This window comes from Brachyistius frenatus, unplaced genomic scaffold, assembly GCF_029030835.1.
Source record: "Brachyistius frenatus isolate BFR_SWC_R1_liver_20210118 unplaced genomic scaffold, ASM2903083v1 Contig_133, whole genome shotgun sequence".
NCBI classification, from domain to species: domain Eukaryota; kingdom Metazoa; phylum Chordata; class Actinopteri; family Embiotocidae; genus Brachyistius; species Brachyistius frenatus.
Genome location: NW_027210732.1, coordinates 618,423 through 642,567, shown reverse-complemented (window position 1 = coordinate 642,567; position 24,145 = coordinate 618,423). Strand labels below are relative to the sequence as shown.

The 24,145-nt window shown below is 39.3% G+C and overlaps 1 protein-coding gene across 2 annotated transcripts in view; it reads left to right on the top strand.

Moving 5' to 3' along the window:
- The window catches only part of LOC138630365 (leucine-rich repeat and fibronectin type-III domain-containing protein 2), a 132,065-nt gene that overhangs the window by 51,560 nt on the left and 56,360 nt on the right, over nucleotides 1-24,145 (top strand). For both annotated transcript variants that reach the window (XM_069714663.1, XM_069714662.1), the window contains exon 3: nucleotides 21,349-21,473. The gene's annotated coding sequence lies outside the window, so the exon portion shown is untranslated. The remainder of the gene's footprint in view (nucleotides 1-21,348; nucleotides 21,474-24,145) is intronic.

The window sequence follows — 24,145 nt, the reverse complement described above, 5'->3', positions numbered from 1 at the left end:
TTGAACTCATTGCTATCTGCATTTGCACCTATGTGTGCATCCTAACCATTCAGTAATCAATAACGGGACAATAAGTTGGATATATTTAACCATGGACTCTCATAGCTGTCTAAGAAAAAACATGTCTCTTTTGTGCAGCAGTTTGTACTCCGGCAGTTATGGGTTAAATAAAAGTGGCTGGTGCAGCACAGCCAATTATTCCATTGGATGTGATGATACCATTGCAATGGATTGATTTAGCAGCTTTACATGCTGGTGTTAAAGGCTGTTAGTGCTGCATTCACACCCTGCTGGTAGGTTGGGAGGATCAGGAAAGTGCTCACACTATTCCTAAATAATTGTCCTCATTATTGGCACACAGTAAGGTGAAATAAATACTTAATTAGCTATTAGTATGTGTTACATATTTCATTTTGTTAACAAGAGGAACCTAACACAAAGTGTAGCTCATTTTTAAGTATTTAAATCAATTGCATCAGTGACTCGGTTAATATCGAATTTTATTTAGTTGCAACCCCACTCGTAACCGATAGCTTTGCAGTCATTTGCTTCCAGTTTGTGGATAGTTATAATCAAACGTTTGGACACACCTATGTTAATGCTAATATAATTCTGAGGTACAAAGGTAACTGTTGGTCTTTCTTTACGAGAGCAGTGGTCATTTTGGCATCTAAGGCCTGGGACATACTACCTGCACACACATACACGCAGTGCAATCGATACACACACACACACACACACACACACACACACACACACACACACACACACACACACACACACACACACACACACACACACACACACACACACACACACACACACACACACACACACACACACACACGTGCTGCAAAAATCTGTCTTACTTTTCGTAAAAAACTAAAGACAATTCATTTAGCTTACAATTAATATAGTTTTATATCTTTGAATAATTTTAAGACTATAGCTGTTGCCATCTTTGTGTACCATTACCATGGTTACTGGTTGGGTGTTACTCTAATCTAGTTTACTGGAAAAGGTGTATTGTTCTCTGCTGTGCAGTCATCTCAGACATGGATGTTCCTCAGTAAATCCAGATCATTTTTTTATTTTTCAAGCTGCTCTCTGTCTGTCCTGCTCACCGAGCATTAATATTAACATTAGCAGTTGCCTGATCTCTCCACTTACAAACAGCAACATATTCAGAAGGTGATTCACTGACTTGTACACTAAAATCCTGTTTACTGTCTCTCTTAAGCTTTAGGAGAGATGCAAAATTGTTGGATAACATGAATACACGTTTCTCATGGTTACAACATTTCTTAGACAGAAATTGGGCCTTAACATTGATCCTGAATCAGATCATAGGACATCGACTCCCCCAGCAGAAACACAGATTCACCAGCCAAGTAATCGCGCTAATGAAGATGTACGTTAGGTCGTCGTTGTTGATTTCAGACCTATGCTAAGATCCGTGATATTTTTGAACATTGATAATATTCATCCCTAATATCAGCTTACCCAGGATATTTATATTAACTTTCACGCATCTACAGGAGCAGCAAAGTGATTAGATGATTTAGACAAATCCAAACAATTAGCAAGCATAATTACACATCAAAGTTATGAACAACAATTATCCTCACACATTTATTTTGTCATCTCATCAACCTGCCAAAATGTTTAGTGTTGATGTATTTCAAACTTTAGAGGAGAGCCAAGCCATTTCACAGTGATGTCCTGAAAATATCCCAGCGCCTCCTTAATTAGGCTCAGTGTTTTGGTTACCACTCTCATATAAAAGCTTTAGACATCATGTGTTGTCATGGAGAAGTGGTGTTGAATTTCATTGTAATACAGAAATGGCCTTTCCAAGGTTATTTCACTAATGAATATTCTCAGTATTTGCGGTATTCATACATTTTCAAGCAAAAAACAAAACAAAACAGCACAGCTGCCAGCAATAATATGTATAATGGTCTGAAAGTAATAAAACCAGTTCACATTATTAAGGGAAGATAATGTAACAGTATCTCCAGCAATGCAAGATGAGTATCAATCTGTCCCAAAGAAGCATTTCAGCCCAAAGCTCACAATCACTCCAGAACCATCATCAAGCCGTATCAATGACTCAAACAGAATGGGAAATTAGATCTTGAAAAATGTGTCTTCACACCCATTTTTCTTCATTATAAAAAAAAAAGACAGCGGCTAGAAACAAAATGCCTGCCTTGATTAAAATGTATTGATTGAGAATAGAAAGACATGTGGGCTGTTTTCTGTAAGCCATCGAGAAAAAAACACAACCCGACTCTCAGCTTTACAACCTGCAGTTTCACTTTCATTCGCTATTTAGCCTATTAAAAGTCCAAGGCCTTCTTGGAGAGAGACTTCTTCACAGTCTTTAAAAAAGAGTCATCTGTGCATTTCACTGAGAAAGAAATTCAAAAGAAATTTGTTGAACATTATTATTTGTATTGAATACACTTTGTTGAACCAGAACAGGAAATGTCTTTTTTTTTTTTTTTTTTTTTTTTTTTTTTTTTTTATCAGCATTAATAGAAACATAATAACATAAGTAATCACTATAATCTAGATGTGTGCAGTAGAGGAAAAACATATTCTGCTTCTTTATTTTAATAAAAGTAGCAATACAGCAATGAAAAAAAATCCTCTATTAAAAGCCCTGCATGACAAATCCTTCGGAAGTGAAGGTATATCAGCAGCAAAATATAGTTAAAGTATTCAAGTATAAGTAAAAGTCATGCTTTAGTCCCTTGAGACTAGTCCCTGCTTACACACTGAAGCATCAGTGTGTAAGCAGTGTGTTACTGTTATATCTGCTGGAGGTTGAACTTTGTTTGAACTATTTTATATTCCGTTTTTTTTTTTTTTTTATCCAGGAACAGCAGATACATCTGAGGGTTCGTCAGATTATTACTGGGAAAGGAAAGAAAAAAAAACAACAAAGTTCTAGTACACACATTTTGTGTTTTATTGGGATTTTTTTTTTCCCCTCATCTTTGATTTGTGGTGCAATATTGAAGGATTTGAACATTTAAAAAACAAGACCATGTGAAAAGCTTGTGAGAAATGAGTTCCTGGTGGAGATGTAAACAACTCAGATCTCTGAAATGTGACCCCAACTACAAAGTGATTTTTGTAAGACATTAGAAGACAAACGGGTTGGAAAGCTCTGGTTTAATCTTTAACAGTGTGTTGCATTTTAAAAGCTCATTATATTATCGGTTGTGTCAAATCTTCTTCTGAAAAGCATCTAAAGCTGTTAAAAAACAAACATCTAGTAGCATAAAAGGTACAAAATATTCCTCTGAAATGTAAGTGGAGTAAATGGAGTGGAAATATAAAGAAATTCTCAAAAGAGAACAAGTACTGTATATGAAATTGTCCTTTTAGTGCAGTAATTAAATTTGGATGTGTGAATGCAATAGTGCCTGTCACAGCCTCTTAAACTGAGTTTTGAGTAACAGTTACTCGATGAGCAATTGACAGTGATGATCGGACAGCTGTTCGGTCTCTCAGCTGATGTGACTCAGCGCTTCACGTCGTTCTAATGTGTTAAATACCTCTGATGTGTTGCAACTGATGTCGTCATCTTACATCTCCATCTGGCCCAGTTGTCTTAAGTAACCAAACGTAAATGGTGGATTTTTATAGAGTAGATGAAGGCCGTGAAGGTCATGGAACTAACAGGACTTCTGTGTCCGTTAGAGTGGATTTATTTTACTTATATAACATGACATAAATAACACTAGTATTTGACATAAAGTGTAAGTATCTAAAGTATGTAATGTAATTATGTAATTACACGTAATTTAATCTGATACTCAATCATTTCTGAACCCTTTCCAAAAGGGGAGGGGGGTGCTGCTATTTGTTGCAGTGAACCTGTGATGCACGTGCGCACATGTTGGAGAGCACGCACAGATAAGTTGTGGCTTTGTTTTTGAAGGTTGTGTAACCACTGTTCCTATGATAGCCCGTTTAGATATAATAGTGATTTAATATATTTATATCCCTATAACTAAATGGAGTCAACAATCACTCATCTGAAGTCTTATTGTCCAATGTCAACCACAACATATTTTAGAATAAAAGCCTCATTAAAATGTTTTTCGTTTTTTTTGTACTGAAAAGCTTCAGTGCGTTTAATTTAAAAAAAAGACACAGAAAGTGCTCAGTTTGTATTAACAGTGTGAGGCAGTGACTTTAATAAGGAAATTGGGATTGGATGTATGAGACGCCAGCAGGCTGTAACAAAACTACAGTATTTGACACCTAGAAATGAGAACAGGATGGAATCTGAATCAACCCAAATTAAGTGTTTTGCTGATTCAGCGAGGAGGAGCACACTAACCGAGGTGACATCAGATCCTGCTGTGGGACAATTTTTAGCAAAATAGCTTCATGGGAGTTTGTATTTTACTAACTACTGTTATGAGAACAATACAAGTCAAATCAGTGCCTGAGTTTAATGATGCACAGCGATTGTCAACAGCAGAATAATATTTTCTAAACACTGCTTAACACAACAGGTGACCATTTAGATTACACGTTCTTAATTATATTGCGAGCAATATCTCTGTTGGAGATCTGAGTTAATACAATTTGAGCGACAGAATGAAATGTGGTTATTTTTTATTTTCCTTTTTTTTTTAACAAATTTATTTCAGGTCATATCATGAAATATTTCCTCTTTCAGCATTCAGACCCTTTTCTCTGACACTCAAAATTGTGCTCAGGTTTAATTATCCTTAATATGGGTATAAAACTTGATTGGATTCTAACTGGTCTGGGTATATTTTGGAAAGGCTCACACCTGTGTATATAAGGTCCACTAATTACCACTACATGTCAGGACAAACCAGGCCATAAAGAAACTCTCTGTACAACTATGTAATAAAATAGTAGTGGGGCAGAGATCAGGGCACAAGTATAAAATCATTTCTAAAGCTTTGAGTGTTCCCAGGAGCTCTGTCAATTATTGTGAAATGGAAGAGGTTTGGGTCTCGGTCAGGGAGGTAACTAAGAATGCAACAGCCGCTCTAACAGAGCTTCAGAAGTCCTCTGAAGAAATAGAGGGATGTCCAGCTCAGCTGCAACTCATCAATCAGACCTTTTTGGTCGAGTGGGTACAAAGATCCCACGAGTAGATGGGATATGACCGTTTGCCAAGTGACACTTGGAAGAAAGAGATTCTCTGGTCTTATGAGGACAATTCAATTCTTGGGGCACAACTCCAAACACTATGTCTGACAGGTTGCAGACACTGTTCATCACCTGGACAATGCTATCATTACAGCGAACCAAATCTGCTCCAGACTCTAGCTACCCGAGACACCTTTCTGCTCCACAATGGCCAAAGACAACACTGGCGTGTCTTCGGGACAAGTCTCTGACTGTCCCTGAGTGACCCAGGCAAATTCCAGACCTTAAACCACACAAACGTCTGTGGAGAGACCTGAAGATAGTTCAGTTCAGACACTTCCCAGTCAATGTGATAAAGCCGGAGAGGATCCGCCGTGAAGAATGGGATAAACCAGCCAAACACACGGCAGCAAAGCTTTTAGAGACTTACCCAGGAGGAGTGAAAGCTGTAACTGCTGCTAAAGGTCCTTTTACAGATTTAAGGGTCTCAATACTTTTGTATATGAGGTATCCGTTTTTAAATATTGCATAAATTTGCAAAAATGTCCCAAAGCACTCTTTTATGTTAGCACTATGGGTTACAGACAGTAGGTTGATGGGAAATTTGTTTTCAATATTTGGCATTTCAAAGTAAATCTATAACATAATATAATGAGGTGGCCTGAATACAGTACTTTCTGAAGCAGCAGTACAGCCAATAGTTCAGGAAGACATTCCAGGAAATTTCGGTCTTTGGAAGGCAGGTATGGGCAAAATAATGGATCTCTTCTATTATTGTAACAATCAACATAGAAAAAAAAATGGCAACAGTAGATAAAGCCATCTTTGAGGCCGCAGTGTTACAGAAATATGTAATGACCAATACTCGTTACACTGCTTGAAAGTTAATTAAAAATGACATTGAGCTGTACAGAATCCACACAAATGTGGAGAAAATCCACTGGAAATACATTATTCCTTCTTTCAACAGAAAAGGGAAGGAAAAAAAAAAACCACCCTGTTCTTTTTTTTAGATTGCGACTGAGTGACTACCAACAAAACCGCTCATATTTTATTGATCAAAGGACCTATTGATAGAGGGGGGTGTTTTTCCCCATCTAATTAGCTGATGACATATATTGTACTGCCAGACAATAAAAGTCCCACATCATGCAAATGTGGAGCAACTTCTCATTTGCCTCATCAGAGGAGCTCACTGCACGCTGATGCCGAAGCTAAATTTAGAGCCAGCCCCGTTCCTTCATTTGTGTCTCTCTGGGGTGTTTCTGGTATTTTTGCACCTCAGCATCTTGTTTTTGCCATCAGCTGCTGGATTTGCAGCGATCGGGCAAACAGAATGCAGCATGTTGTCAACAAACACAACGACTCTCATCAAAGAGATGGAAAGCAATTCAGTCATATTTCACTGACTGACACCATTGTGAATTTTTAATAGAATATTTTATGTATGTTTTCATGAAGTTAATCTGAAGTTAATCAGATGTGACAGACAGAGCGGCACCTCTGTTAGTTACTGACATCAACTGTATCAGGAATTTATGTCGGTTAACTTTGTTTAGCATAAGGCAATTTTCACCACCGCCTATAAACCGACGGATTTAACATTTGACCGACTCGACGAGACGCACCGTAGTTTGGGTTCAGTGCTTTTGTTATCCGATTCTTCCTTCATCTGTGATATTCTGTACTGAGTGTATCTGTTCTCTATGAATTCATTATTAATGTTCGTTATATAATCTCAAACGAACCAGCCCTATCTTCGAGAACAGTGGTCTTAAGTGACTCCTAAGGGGTTCAATCCCAGGGGTTGAGGTATTCTTACTGGGGAAATAAATTCTGCAGCACAAAGTTATGTTTTTTTGGGGGGACTTTTGTCTAATTGTAGTGATTCTGTATTCATTTCCATCATCAGAGCTTTAACATATCTTAAATTGAAATACTCTAAAGCCACAGTTGGAATGGATTTATGTCTCAAAGGAAGGTGGGGTTATTATTCTTAGCAAACTGGGTGGTCCCACTCTAATTTAAATCCTGGCCAAAATGCTGTCCTTTTCCGTGCTCGCCCCTCTACCTTTTTTTCTGAGTATGGAATCTGACTTTGTCTAAAAACAAATTAAAACATGTTTTTGTGTATTCAATAGATGCCAGAAACATGCCAACACCAACAGAACTGGCCAATTTGGGAACCAAAGTAATGGTAGAAAAAAAGAAAGCTATTGTAATAATGAGATAGTGTTACATTAGCTAAGATACAGGTAGTTACAGCTAGTCTCTTTTGAGACATTCTTTCAGAGTTTTTTTTTTTTTTTTAGCTTAATTTGTTTACATTTTGGCAAACTGGCATCATTAAAAGTTTGCTGGAATTAGCTGTCTGCTGTTCCTGTTGTCCGGTTGTTAATACAAATTTGTCAGACACCTTTTAAGGCACCTTTCCTCTCTAACTTTTTTGCAGTGAACAACAAAGAATAATATCCTCACAAAATATAAGTCTCACTGAATGATTAATAGATCTGACTCACATTTGTTTTTTTTACCCCTTTTGATATATATTACAGATCGTATCCTGTCATTTCCTGATGATTAAAATCCCATCTGGAACAAAAACTTAAATTATGAACTAGTACAGTAAATATTTAATTATCCTCCTCCCCCTTTAATGCTAATCCAATCCAAATGGGGCTGAAGAAGGAACAATCAGTCTTCGATTAAACTGCTCACAACTCGCATAAACCCAGGAACAAGGTGTCTACAGGAGACATTGATTTGTAATTAGGAGGTCACAACAAAACCAAAAGTAGGGAACCACTGTCAAAGGAAATATGTTTTATGTTTTAGTTGGCCATTGTTGTTCCCAACGACCTCGGCCCATCCCAATCCTTCAGTATGGTCATGGGCTTTGGGTGGTACCCGAATGAGAGAGCTCTCGAAAACAGGCTCCTCGGCTCCTCCTTAAAAACAAGGTAAGGAACTCGTATATCCGGAGGGACCTCGGAGAAGAACTACTGTTCAATAGCATCAAAGGAAGCAGCTGAGGTGGTCTGGGTTCCTCCCGGGCCTCTTCCTTTCGGAGGATTTCCACGTGCAGTGCTTTAGATCTGACTTGAAAACATGTTGTAATTCCCCGGGCCGAGCTTGAAAACAGTGCTGGAGTGGCGACTAACTGGCCCAGCCTGCTTTCATTTTTACTCGGCCCTGACAAGTCTAAATCCAATTGATGCAGTTCCTACAGCTAACGTTACGATGGAATACTGCTTCACATTACTGCTGCTTTTGTTTGCGCAGACAAGGAGGCCCCTCGAACACACCTCAGAAATGATTTTAAATTGATACGTTTTCTTTTCAGGAAATATCTTTTCAAACATTAAATTTCATTGTGAGACCAAAGCCATCCTTGAGTTGTGACCATGTTTGAAAAAGTGTCAATCAGTTGAGTAACATTGACACCCGATCCTAATCAGCAGTACACTACCTGGTTTTGGTGGCGCTAGCTTTCATGCCTGATGTGCGCTGCACAGTCACGAACATTCAGAGTAAGTCTTTGTGCATCCTCTGTTTGTCTCCAGGTATATGGGAGAGCTTTTGTTATCATATTCTTTGCTTATGTTTGCACTGAAAAACGTTCATGACAATCCAAGTTGGCAGCGAGGAATACTGTCTGGCATTCAATGCCCCACAAAGAGTTCTTATTTACCAGGTACAGCAATCAGAGGTACAGCCATTGTAGCTAACAGCCAGAGACCTTTAATTGTTTCTCCCCAGTTGTGTAGCTGCTGTTTTTATATCCAATCTGCTCAATTCAGGAGTCTGCAAATGTTTTTTGAATGCAGAGTGCCAGGGGAGTAAGCACAACATATTCCTACGACGTATGTCTATTTTCGGTTTTATCACCAGTATACAACCTACATGTTGTTGTAGTTTATTCATACAAAAGAAAAAAGTATTTATCTGCTTTTGTGTTTGACACATATTTAACGCCCACACTGATGCAAGATTAATTTACATAATGCAGACACACTGACCAGCTGTATTCACCTTTAATGTGGTGCAAAGTAGTTGGTTACAAACTGTAAGCAAATCTACAAGTTTTGAGGGAATTAGAAGCAAAGAAAGGGCGTAACGATTCGATCGCGATCCCCGCCCAACGCTGATGTCAGCAGATTGTACTGAACACAAAATGCACACGTGGAGCATGAGGTCATTTTACATTTACCTCTTGCATGTTGAAGTACTGTGTTAAATGAGGACTTTTCAGTGTTTTCAGACGTCAACATCAAAATGTGACAACTTCCCTCATCCTCCGTGACAAACCCTGACAACAAGAAAAATGTGGCGGCGGCCTGTCACACTGAAGCACTGGGTTTTTGGAACTTAAGTTACACGTTTGCACCATGACTACAAAACTACTCATAGTGAATCCATCACTCAGCTTGTACTTCAACTCTAAATGTGACGGGACTTAACCTTAATTATACCCTGATTATTTATTATTTAAATGACAACAAATGGGCTTTGAGTTAATAAGGTTTTGATGTTAATAAAAGGTCTTGACGCTAATTAAAATCTGTCTCGATGACAAATGTATGAATTTATAGTTTGCGTGAAGGGCATTCCAAGAGTCATGGGGATTTTAAACACACCTTTACTGCAAGCAGATGTCAAGTGATGCTTTAAGGGTGCGAGCAGGAGACAAATAATTCATTGATTATTTCTCAATTGTTTAGTGATGTTCTCTAAACGGTAAAATGCAGCAGTAAAAACAACAGCACAATAGAGGAGTTTTGACCTTGTGAGGAGGAAAAGGAACAAAAGCACCTGGGTGCAATAAGTGTAGATATAAGGAAGAGGGGTTACTGTGTATATATACTGTATGGGCTGACCTTTTCAAATGCCAGCCTTTGTTATCAAGGGATGACCCTCTGCCAGAGGAGAGCAGTTTCACCGCTGCAACATCACCTACGTACACGAATTGTCCTCCTGCTGAGGCAAATGCACTTTTACCATGTACCTCTGAGTGAGGAGAAAAGATGTGGAACAAATCCACAGTCCGATGGATATCGCTTTGTGTAAACAAGGCATATAATGCGCAGCAGTTTTGCGCTGCAGTGTGATGGGAGATAAAAAATGATATCATATTAAGCTTGTTTTCGAAGTCTGTTTTGGGTGTAATCCAGCTTACCATTTACATCCCGCGTAACAGAAACGCGTACATCACAACCTGACAGCAGACAAACAGGAGCTTGAGGCCTCGGCTCTTTACGTAAGCCGCATCTCGATATTCTCCGTAAACAGATTTTACAACAACAAAGAATTTGGGAATTTAAAATGTGCTATTACCCTCCCATACATAATGCACACACATACATATTCCTTTTTGTGTACAGCACTGCAGGGATCCACTTAAACAGTCAATTACTGTATGCGGCTTCATCATATATCTTGCATGCAAATGAGACTATAAATACACCGACTCATCTCTCAGATGCGTCAGCCTCTTGGGGTGTTAAACAGTATGCTGCGCACTGTCGTAACATATCAACCTCATTCTATTAAAGAATGTAGTTTGGGAAATTCTGCCCTGTGGCGGCTGTATTTATTGAGTAAGTAAAGGTGAGACTGGAACAGATGACAGGGAATTTTTTTTTTCCCCCCCACACTTCCTTGTCCATTTTAAATAGTTTGCCATTGAAAATAAACTTCATTTTATATTTTATAACAATTCAAAATATATCTGTATTGCTATGTTTTTTTAAAAAAAAAATGAAAATAAATTATTTTACCACAAAAGCAGAGATAGCAGCACTCATAAGCTAGTTTTGGTAGAAGTTTAGCCTTTTTTTTTTTTTTTCCTCCTCACAATAATTCAATTTAGCTGCCTCTGAGTCTGGTTCTGTCGGAGGTTTCTGACTGTTAAAAGGGAGTTTTTCCCTCCGGCAGTTGATTATGTGGGAATTGTCTAATTGCTGGGTTTCTCTCTGCAATGTTGCAAAGTTCTTTTGCAAGGACCTTCCTGCTTTCAAATGCCCTGAGATGACTTATGGTGTTTTTTGTTGCTTATTGAACCGAACTGAAAATCCTCTTGGGATCATGGATATCGGTACAAAAACTAAGGTAATTCAACCATAGTCCAACTTTACCTTCTGACGGCCAGGATGACTAAACATTGTCTAAATATGTGCAGCAGAGGCAAATGTATCCTCCCTTTGGCCCCTAGTGCAACGTTAACCTCAAGCGAAAAATAAACCGGGGATAAAACTGAAGTAACTTTCTCCGGCTTGACAAAGCTCCTCCAGAACCACAAAGGATATTTTACAACCCTTTTCCCAGGCTGAATTCTACTCATCAAGACTACTAAATTGTCTTTGACATGTAGAACCCTTACAGTGTCTCTTTAACTTTCACTCAGTTAACACAGTGGATCAGACAGCTCTTATCATCGGGCCTCTTGTACAAGCCAACATTGGAAGAGTGAGAGAAATCCATAAGGCCCGAGAGTTTCAGGTGACTTTGTCGTGTCTTTCACAAGCCTGTGCACAAACTACATACATTCTCTCTCCCATAATTACCACCTGGATCAGGATCATCAAAGAGCTGGTATATTGTCCCTTCAAATCACATCCAATCTCTCTCTGCAAACAGACCTGTCATAATAACATGACAGGTTGCTGAGTATTCCCTGACATTATCTATCTGAAAGGATTACCATATGACACCTGAGCTGCAAATGAGGTGTCTTAAAGATTCGAGGTCAGATAGAATGCCACGCACGTCCCTCTGCCCTGCTGTTGGCAACGTTTTTGATCTGTGCACTGCGCGGTTGGACCAGGGTTGTCCCTTTGAATGCTAATGAATGATGTCTTCAAAGAGGCAACGCTCCCTAAAGTCACCTCACACTAATATACATTATTGTGTGCGGAGACATCAAAGCAATCGCCTTGTACTAGAGCAACATTTTTCATAGGAGAAAAAGCATTCTCATGGTTCAGCATGTGCTTCTTAAGACATCTTGCATTCGCACACACCAGCGTACAAACTAACACGTTGTCTTCCCAGAGCCGGTGGTCCAACTGTGTCATCCATATTTTTAGTAATATACATCACTTCTCTTCCTTGCTGCGTGCTTTCAGCGTTACATTGCTATATAGTCTATATTCTGAGACCGAGGTGACGAGCCACTTAACATGCTCTCACAGCTTCTCGAGCCTCTTCCGTATTGGACCTGCCATGTTTTTACAATATGGTGGACTAAGTGCTGCGGTAGTAAACTTCACGCCGTTGGCTCTATCTTTAGTTCTGCAGTACACCGTTGTTGGATTTACCCAGTGGGCCTTAAGCTACATAATTCATATATGTTTGAGCAAAATAGGCTTGTAAGAAATGAATGTTACCTTGACTCAAACCAGCAGCCATTTAATCATTATCATGATGCTGTACAGTTGCAATTGTTCTCACTGCTTGGCCTCCCAGAATAATCCCGAGTGGAGGTGTGCAGGGATGCTGGGCTCTGCTGAAAAGCAGCTTGTGTGGGGGATGCTGAATGGTCACACATATTTCACTACAAATATGATAGGAAAATGTTGTATAAATAATAAAGCACAGTTGTTGTTTTAAAAAAAAACATTTTTACCCAACTTCTGTTAAGCTGGGACTCGAGAAGATGTATGTGGAGCATATTTCAGTATCTGCTGTATATTATAGTGTACACTTCTGTTCTACAAAACAAAAATACATAAAACCAAAATGACATGCAAATATACCAATAAAATCAACACTTAACATCTGCTATAACTTTAATAGGGTACTAAAATAAAGCATCAGCTAATATCAAATTTCCTGCTTCTAACATTATGTTTACATCCCATTGTTTTGACCATTATTATAAACAGCTAAGTAGAAAAAAACTCAGAACTTAAGATTCTTGAAGATTCAAGGTTGTGTTGCCTCTTTATGCTGTTTGTTTCTCCCTCCGAGAAAAGAACATTATAAAGAAGCAACAAATAATAAACATTGGGTCGGCTTGTGGAACCATGAAGCATAAAATTGGAAACATACAACTTCAGAGCCAGAGATATTTGCAGAAAACGACCTAAGAGGGAAGAACAGCATAGAGAGACAACGAACAGTAGACTCAGGGAGGAGCTCAAACTATTCTACTTTTGGAAATTCCAGGAACCAAAAGCAGGCCATCGTTTTGAGAGTGAAGTGGTCTAGTATAATTACATGGTACTATAAGATAGTTGCGGTATTATGGAGCATGGTCATGAAAAGCCTTCTTATGTCAGACGAAGAATTTTGGTTTCTGCTCTTGATTTTATAGGAAGCCAATGAAGAGAAGGTAACATAAGAGAAATATAACCTCTCTTGCAAATTCCAGTCAATACTCTTGCTGCAGCATTTTGGATCAACTGCAGGCTTGGTGAGGAGTTATTGTGACAACTTGATAATAAGGAGGTAATAATTACATGGAGTAGTTTTCCAGCATCATTCTGACAATATTGACAGTATTACACAGATAAAAGAAGGCAATTTATCCCAGTTAAAAATTATTAAATAGTTCTTAGAGGAGTGCTGGAGGCCAAATCAATGCCATCCAGAGTAACTATGGATAGAAAGTGAGTTCCTGAGCTCTTTAGGTCCAAATACCAGAGGGCTTGTATGAATTAAGAAGTAGAAAATTACAGAATGAATGGATCCCACTGACTTTTTTCATCTACCTCTTCCTCGTTAATGTTACCATGAGGTTGATGTTCATGTTTATGTGAAACTTGAGACTTGTGAAATGTGTTATTGGATGGATTACATCAACACTCCTCAGGAGGAATTCTCATAACTTGTTGTTATAAGTTGCCCACATGTAGCGTCAACATCAGGAAAAAAAAAGTATTTCGCTCAAACACTATGCCCTCCAAATATGTTGCCTTACGGAGCTGCTAACATGGCAATGACCTTGAGACTGTTTATGTATTTATCTTCTTCCTTTTACAAGTCCTCCCACTAAATGAAAGAGTGTTGTTAAGTCATCACGGTGCTTTGAGACTACTTTTCTTGGCACCCATTTCCAAATAGTGCAGCTTCACTGTCTGATTTTTTTTTTTTAACAAAAACAAACAAAACTTAAATATCTTCAGCGATAGTGCTAACTGGTTATTTCACTCATGATGTGTCCTGTTGCATATTAAAAACATCACTTGGACAGGTTAACTAGGTAAACAACGTGATTTTCACTGGAAGGGGTTCTTAAGGAACATTTAAATATACATTCATTATAATGTTCAGGTGAAGTTCACATTGTTGCTTTTGGATTTAAAAAAAAAAGTATAGTACTTGGCTGGTTGTATAAATAGCCACGCTCTGTGAGGGCGGACTTGTCTCGTAGGCTGATGTGCGGGGGGTCCTGCCAGCCTCTCAGTTTCCACGTCCAGCCGTCGGCCTATCAGCAGCTAAATCAGTCACTGGCTTCAACATAGACATAAGCTACTCTGACCTCTAGACACTCTTATTTTTGGAACAACCCCAGCACCAAAGATAAATCGTAATGGTAGCACTGTTTCTAAATGACCTCAAATCTAGTTTGTCATGTCGTTACTGTTGTTTATAGTCAGGCAATAAATATTAAAGAAATAACTGTGTGCCCCGGGAGATTTCAGATCACATACACACAGTGAAAACATTTTCGCTGAAAGTTAAGCAGTAGAGACATAGCAGGTTCCCTTGTTACCTTCTTTTTCCGATAAAACAAAAATGAGAAGGAATACTTTAATCCACTTCGTTAAAAACAACCTTCACATTTTGAGAATAATAACTGCAATTCATTAAAGTTCGATGCTTGTTTGTTCACAGTGTGATTGATTATAACAATGTCAAGTTTGATTGGCTCTCCGATTTGCTCTCGACAGCATGCCGAAAACCTTTGGATTTGTTTTCTTCTATTGTGTGTACCATGACACACCCAATGACTCATTTTATGATGCTTTATTACTTGAGTGCCCAGCAGAATTGATGTACAAAAACACACATGCAATGTGATGCTTGTGAGGATATAAATGTTGAGCGTGTTGCATATATACGGCCTCAGCCCAGAGATACTCCCACAGTACCAGAAGCAACACACGCCTATAAAATGTAAAGAGCAGTTTTTCATCAGACTTCATCTCCCCTGAAAGTAATAAGAGCTTAGATTCGTGTCTGGGTTTTATTAATCAACCATCATCCCCTTGCTTAGTTCAAATGCACGTTGCACTCAGTAACTAATATGCAAGAAGATTAAATGAGATCCAATTCAAACGGAACACCGCAGTCGGCTCGCTGCGTGTTGAAGTCCACGCATGGCTTTGGTTTAGGGCCAGATGTATTCTCTGTGACTCAGATCAGATGATTAACAAGACTGAAATTTATCAGATGTGTTTCTGTGCTCCAGCTAATATCATGTTTCTTATCTCATATGGCAGCCAAATGCATGTACTATAAATATTTGTGTGCATACACATCTGTGTTTAGTTTACAGTGAATGAATCTATAGTGGTGTGTAGAGGTGCTTTTAATGGAGTCTTTAGTCTTGTAAATGAATCCTTGACACAGTTTAGACCCTGGCAGAAGTGCTGTTGGTGGTGTGATCTTGCTGATAATTAAGTGTCAGAAATCACTGGACACACAGAGCTTAAACACTTTGCATTTAAATAATTCAATCAATTCATCCCTTAGAGACCGCATAAATGACTGTACGCAGTTTTTTACGATTAATTCAAAGCAACTAATTTCGAATAAAGCGTTCCGAGACCCCACAGCTTAATTAATTTCCATTTAGGGAGTCCGCTGCTCCTCTCATTTGAGGTATTTGACATTCATAACCATGCATGTCGCTTGTTTTTCATCAATAAACTGACAGCTACGGCAGAAGTCTCGAAGCGTCGGAGCACCATTCCAAGGTGCCGCCAGGTGAAAAAGGAACACACTATCCACACACACAGTTCAACAAACCCTCACTTCTAGTGTGCCATGTTTTACTCAGTTACAGTATATCCACCATAATCCAGACTGACAGCTGTTGTTGACCTGTGCGACACGTACGCCAACAGCAGCATCTCAATTATACAGCGTGAAATCGTAACTGTCTGAATTCTGGTTGAAATGTTGCAACTTCAAGCCTGTTTGCACTTAAACGATATTAAGACCGCACCGCGAGGCAGTGTGGGCACTCGGGCTGCTCGAGGTGGGTTTACGGGGAGATGGAGAGCGCTGCTTGCAGGCCGTGGAATCTCATTAGGTGTATTGTGTTCCCGAAATGAAAGCAGAGGTGTTGGTTGGCAACACCTTCCACTACAACCAGGGGAGTCTGGAAATCTCTGTGGCTTAGTAACACTGCACATTGCGAAAAGAGCTTGTCAATGGGATTTGGGGAGGATGTTCTGCAGCTTGTCACAGTAACAGAAGTAGAAATCACATGAACTGGCAGCATAAATTGATCTCTCAAAACCACAGTTTGTTGTCTTCGTAAGCTTATTTATCTGATTTGAATCTTTAATTATATGTAACATATGGAGCATTCCTACGAGTGACAGGCGGTCTCTTACTCCCAGAAACATGTTGCTCTGGTTATTGATATCTTTTGTTTTCCCAGCTGGGAAAGCACCTTTTTGGTTGATAGACCTTTTAATTTTTAGCTAAGCATAAACAATTGAACCTCATAAATGTTCATTTACAGTGGTAAGAAACAGTAAGGGAACCCTGTATTCATCCATTGTTGGTCTTGAAATATGGTCAGAACTTCATTCAGGTTAAAATTGTTAACAAACACAATCTAGTTTATGCAATAACATAAGAATCACTGTATTATTCTTGTGCATGTTGGATACATCGTTCAAGCATTCAAATTATAGGCAATGGAGTGATGTAAACCATGTTTTTTGCATCTTAAGACTTGTGATCAGTAATTATTGATTTGCATGATGCTGGGAAGGATTACATCATCTCAAAGAGTTTAGATATTAAATAGTCCACCGTTAAAGAAGCTGTCTAAAAATGGAGACGATTTAGTACTGCGGCTGCTCTCCTAGAACTGGCCGCTCAATAAAAACTGGTCCAAATGAACAAGCAGAATGCACAGTAAGTTTAGACAGAAGCCCAGAGTATCAGATAATAGCTTCAAGGAGTCGCTGAAGCTAAGTCCAGAAACTGTCACTCTTCAATGCTACTGAGAAAGTAATTTGTGGTTTGTGAAAGATTGAATTGTTCAGGAAGAGCATGCATCACTACGTATGGCGTAAAAAGCCCACTGCATACCAACATACAAATATTATGCTAAATAGGAGGTACGGTCATCATTTGGGGCTTTGCTCCCTGTGGACACGGCTAACCCGCCATCATTAAGAGTCAAATGAATTCCCAAATCGATCAAGGTATCTTCTTGCGTAGTGTCGGGGTGTCTCTCCGCCGAAGCTCAGTAGAAGTTGGTGATGCAGCAGGACAATGACTCAAAACACCAAAGTAAATCTACCATAGATCAGCCTTTTGGAGTGACCCGGTCAGAGCCATGACCTTCACCTAACAGAGATGCTGCGTAATGTTCTCAGGAGAGCTGTTCACACCAAAAAGCCCCAAAAATTTAGCTGACATGAAGCAGTTCTGTCAGAAAGAAAGATTTTCCCTGAACATTTTAGAGCTTTGATCTGCAGCCACTAGAATCACTGGTTTGAGGTTTTTGCAGCCAACAGAGGTTATTAAACTTAAGGATTACTTTACTCCCCGCCCCACCCCCACTCCCCACCCCCAGCACTAGAAATGTTTAATGTATGTAGGAATGTTTAATGTATTATTTAGTATAATTTTTCGTGTATTTTTTTAAAAATCTAAACCACATTGCGTTTTTGTATGCTGTAGCATCAGACCACAACTTATCACCAATGAAAAGACAGTTCTTTCATAGGGTTCACAGATTTTGCCCCTGAAAGTCAAATTGAGTTGACTGAACACAAGCTTTTTTTCTATTAGGTTTTCTTCATGAAGATTTATGAATTTGGAAACGTTGATATGACACCTTAAGGCAACACAACACAAACTGCCCCTTATTAAAATTCTCTGCACATTATATAGTATTGCAGTTAAAAAATTGGATTTAGATGAATGTTTAAAAAGACAACAAATTGCAACTTTTTTTAAAGGTTTTTTTTGGGGGGTCATCATTTTTGCCTTTATCAAACAGTTACACTGGAGACAGCTAGAAGATGCAGGGAAAGAGAGCAGGGAAATGAGATGCAGTAAAGGTCTGGCTGGCCAGGAATCAAACTGGGGATTCATTTTCAACACTGAGTGGTTCGGGCCAAATAGCAACTCCAACCAAACAGAAAAGGACTAACATGAACACAACAACAGACTGAAAATGAAATGGAAACCCGATGGCAATTCCATCTGATTATCAAGCTGCAGAGAGTTCTGGATTTATTTGTCCAGGATTTAAAATATCTGTCTCAATGCTGCGTGTCTCCACACTAAATAATTGGGTCAATTGTGATTACACTTTTTCATTTGTGCCACTCCCAGCATTGAAAAAGTGATATTTTAAAACGTCAACAGCAATGCGTCTTCTTAGAAACTCCTTCTCAGTCAGTCTTGGATGAATCACGACTTAGATGTGGAGAAGTTCACTATATGTGACACTAAATGTCACTGTTCATCGTTGTTTAGTTATTTATTTTTGTCGTATCAGTTTCTTCCTGTCCATTTTAGTCTGTTGCCATTGTTTATTTTTGTCAGTTTGTCTTTTCGTCATTTGGCTCTGTCTCTAAGTTTTTCATGTTCACTTCCTGTTATATTTTTATGAGTAACCTTGTCTCACTTCTGTTGTCTTAACCTCCTGTCCTCTTGTCTTCCCACCTGTGTCTGATTGTCTTTCCCGCGCTGATTGTTTCCAGCTGTGCAGAATTATCTCCCTGACCTCCTGTGTCAGATCGTCATCGTTACGTCAAGCAAGTTGTCCCATCACGCTTTTCAGTGTCTAGTACGTTTTTTTTTTTTTGTTTGACCTGTGTTTTTTCCTTTTTGGACTTTGTTTTTGCCTCACAGGTTTTTTTTTTGGATCATGGACTTTACTTTTTAAGATTCTGAACATTCCCTGTAGCCTGGCTGCGCCAACTGTCTCCCACAGCTTCAGTTGTCTTCGCCGTGATAACCGTCTGGTGACTCGGCTCGTATTAGCGTTTTCACAGCTGAATGGGACTGAAGGGCGGACCAATCAGCGATGAGTGTCGGTGGTTAACTGCGCTTTTCCCGCCCCTCCTTCGATGCGATTGGAAGGCTGGTGACATTGACGAACGCGACTCTCAGTGAACGCTCGGTGACCGGAAAGAAACGCTGACCGCTCGGCGCCGAATAAACACTCAGCACCTCGTCACGCTGCTGGCAGTTCTTTAAAAACAACCGTAAAAATACGCTGTGCTCAGGAAAAACGCTTTAGTGGTTTGGTAGGTTGATGCAGTACATTGGCCGGTTTCGCTGCAAGCTGATTGGTTAAAATCAACCCGAGGTGTATACCGAGTAGAATGAAATGTCTGCAATCAATTTTCTATGATGGGTGACAAAACCCATATTCACTGGGTCGGGTTTCGAACCAGGCCACATTCCCTGTATACGTACGCACTTCTTGTTGTGTTGTGTTGTGCGCCGAGTCCAATTCCTCAATTCCTAACACTTGATGGTACAACAAATCATTTATTATTTCCAATACTGTTGCTACATATATGACAATTGTTTCCATGTGCCACAGAGACTCGTCGATTTGAGTCAGCGTAGGCAACATGCACCTTTATTTGTCCCAATTAGAAATGGAATGGAAAGAACGCCGGCCTGGATCAGACCAGCACAGTGCAGTTCAGTTTGGGAGAGATTTCATTTGATCTCCTTTTTCCTGCAGAAACAGTCGCTGAGGAAACTGTTAACAATGCGTTCTTGTTCATTGCAACAATTTCCAGTAAAGAGATGTAACTGTTGAAACATTAAATGTAATTATACAATAATGTGCACCATACATTACATTTAATTTACCTCCATTGGCAGAAATGTCAGACAGATATCTAAAAACCTGGACAAAATAAAATGAAACTATCAGTGTGGCTCCATACCGCTGCACAAAAAGTGAGAATACTGTATGTTTGTTTTCTCAGTTTAGCTGAGGAGACTCTTTAAAGATGCTGCACATCTTTGAAGGTAAAGGAAGGTTTCTTATGGCAACCAGGCAAAAGATTGCCATGCTTATTATCCAGTACTGGTCGTACTGATAATATTTAATTTGTTGTGTCTGGTTCATTGCCTTTAGTCTACAGCTTCTTCCCATTCAGCCGGTGGGATCTTGTACCACTTAGTGTTCCACCCTGACCATGGGATTTGGCAAAGGCAGACGGCTGGCAGATGCGGATCCTAAGAGGACCCTTGTTTTAGCAGAGATGTATTATTCTATGAAGACAGTGATAATTGCAATGGGACTTCAAAATTGCTGTTGTTTATTTACCTCGGCTAGCGCAGCCTTGAGCCAGAACATAGTGTTTTTCCCAAATAAACATGATGAAACCTTGTTGTGTCTACCTTCCTGTTTCTTCCTCTCTTTCTCCGTCCTTTTATCTTCTCTCATTAGGATGAGAAGTGGCAGTGGGCTCTGGGAGGATATGTGCACTGACAGGGTCACAGAATTTTAATGAGAAGATGTATTTACGCTGTATTATTACACCATTCACCCTTCCCTCTCTTCATAAAGCTAACAGGTTCTGTCAGAGCGGGCTCCTGTGAAAGCTCGTCTGAGAACATCATGGATCTCAATCCGTCACTATTTGACCTTTCTATGTATCTTATATATTTTTCCTCAAACAGACCGAGCCGCCCTTTGATTTGGAAGGGTAAAATCAAAGGCTTTAAATGGAATATGATTACCAAACTAAAAGACAAAAAAAAGTGTTTTTTCTGCTCCTTCTTGTACCCTACAGTGCACTTTCAATGTTTGATGTTTTAATGCCATTGCATGAGCTTCTGCCACTTGATGCCACATCTGATGAAAAGCAAAATTAAAAAAAATATTTTCGTATTATGATACTTTGAAGTTCCAAAAAGACAAAGTTTGTTGTGATATTTTTTTTTTCCTACCATGTAAACAATCACCACCCATAACTGCTTTCGGTTCATTTCCGCCGTCTTCTTTTGTGATCGTCCCTGTTTTAGGTAACCTGACCGATGTGAATGAGATCTACAGACGAGAGGTGTTACATGATTTGGATTCCACCTTCTTCACATGAATCAATATGTGTTTGGATACCTGACCTGACGGAACAACGCCTCCGGTTACTGTGAGTACAAATGTGATGCACACAGTTGGAAAAGAGGACTTACACATCATGATAAATCTGTGAATGTCACACATTTGTCATGATCTTGACATTACATGCGGCATACTGAACATGGATGAACAATGATACTGATACCATCATTCAAACTACCACTGGTGGACAGTGCGATTACTCTACTTACTTGATTATTTCCATTTTCTGCTAGCTTATAGTTCATCTCTGCAACAATATTTTACAGGAAAATATTCTACTAATTGTTTTATACAGTGTCTGACTGCTTTAGTTACTACTTTATTTTGTTTATTAAACTATTCAACAGGTACCGTACACATTCATAGACATTTCTGGAGTTGTGGCAGTTACACATCTTGGCTAATTTCCCACCGTAGTTACTTTTCACATTTGTGTATCTTGTCAATCACCGACTCACAATCTCTGCTGTCAGGCTCTTGAAGCGCTCTGAATCATGTTGTCTGACAGGAAACATGTTTCACTGTTTTGGAGCTCATCATGTCTGACAGCCGTAATTCATGGCTGTCTGACAGATTCTCTCCCTGCTTGAATTTTTTTGCACTAACGACGTCTGGAGACGTTATGAATTTGTCCTTTTTTCTCATCATGAATTAATTTCCTCCATGGTAGCAAAACAGGTTACACGAACCCCCAGAACCTCTTACAGGTTAAACTGGGTTAACGAAACACTTTCTTTAAGAATCACGGCTGAAAACACTGGTGTAAAAAAAAAAAAAAAAAAAATTCAAAGGTGCTCTTTCCACTCCAAAATTATATTTGCATTTCATATCCAAGTTGGAGGGGGAAAAGAAAATAGTGTCTCATATTCAGACCAATATCGTTTTACTGTGTATTCTCATTTCACACAGTGAGGAACAATTGTTACTTGCGGGTTTGCTATCTTAAAAATGGTTTGAATTGAGAGGCTCCTGTGTGTTCAGACGATGTCAAGTTTTGTCACATTTGATTGAGGACGGGCCGACACCTTTCAAAATACAGGAGCAGAATTTAAATTTGTTTTTGGGCCAGTAAGTGTTTGTCGGTTACTTTGCTTATTGAGAAGCCAAGCTCAATTGAGAACTGTTTCCAGTGGTTGCTTGCTAATGGGTGTAGACCTCGGGTTAATTCTGAAACTATTGGAGCATCTTTTAACCAATCGGCATTGACCACCATGTCAAAAATCAAACAACTATTATCGAAGTTGAAGTTTACGTAAAGTAAGTAAACCATTGATCCAAAAGACACAATATTGTCTTACTGCAGTAACCATAGAGATGGACACGTGATGTCCACTGTTGTATCACCTGAATTCTGAGTAACCTGTTTGTTTGCGTGTATGTATGTATGTATTTATGTGTAAAATAGATTTTCTAGATGTTTTTTTTTTTTCAGGCTGTAGTTTGGGTGTATTGTGGATGTTTGGATGCAAGGTGCATATTTTTCTTTACTGCATGAGCACTTAAGGGTGGATGACACAAGTAATAGGAGGAGGCAGGCTAGTTATTTATTCTGCTGTCCCATTCACCTCTGAAAAGCAGGAGGAAACAGTGCAGATGGGAGTTTCAAGAGCCAATAGGAAGTTTGTCAGGCTGAAAGAAATGTGCAATACATATTTATCATATATAATTTAAAAATTGATTTTAAATTAAAATAGTTAATCAACAGTTTTATGGTTTGGAGTCATCAAAATTTAATTTAAATATATTGATACTTGCTCAACATTTCTTTTGTCAAGACATTTTAGGTATCCAGAACTTTACATCGGAACATTTGTCCACCTGTCCATCCATATGATTATCCAACCAGTCAAACATGTGGCACCAGTGCTATGCATAAAGTCCTACAGATAGAGGTCAGACGTGTCAGTAAATATCAGCATCAAATATCAGAATAGGGGAAAAAAAAAAAAAGTGATCTTAGTAACTCTGACAGCAACATGACTGTTGGTGGCCGACCAGCTGGTTTGAGTATTTCTGGAACTGATGATGTCCTGAATTTTCACCACAGCAGTCTGCAGAATTTACAGAGAAAGACCTTCGTGTTTGGAGCTAAAATAAAAGCTGTGGTAACTCTGTGGTGAGAAGCAGAGCAGCTCAGAAAGCACCACACGTCCAACCTGGCGGTGGACCCCCCCTGTTGATGACTACTGCTAGCATGACAATGTATCCTGTCACAATTTGTTTCGGTAGCCTCCCCAGTCTCCAGATCTGAATCCAGTGAGACACCTTCAGTATGTGGTAGAAGAGGAGATGCGCAGCATCAATGTGCAGCTGACAGATCTGTAGAAATCAATGCAATCATGTGAACATGGAGCAGAATCTCAGAGGAAGGTTTCCAACATCTTGTAGAATCCATGACACCAAGAGCCAAGGGAGGCCCTACCCTGTATTACTATGCTGTCACTCTCTCTTTATCTCACCACCTGTTGTGATGCCTTGTGTGTATTTTGTGACTCGTTCATACCATATCATTTACGCAATCTTCTGTATGTTTCTCAAGAATGTTTAGGATCGATGTGTCATCATAGAAACCCCGCTGTTGTATGGCTCAAATTAAGTCTCTCTACTTGCAGAGGGGACCCTGAGCTGTACCAGAGTCAGTCCAGCCTGAATAGTGGACTGCTGTTTTAGCACTGAACACATGCAAATTGAGACTGCAAA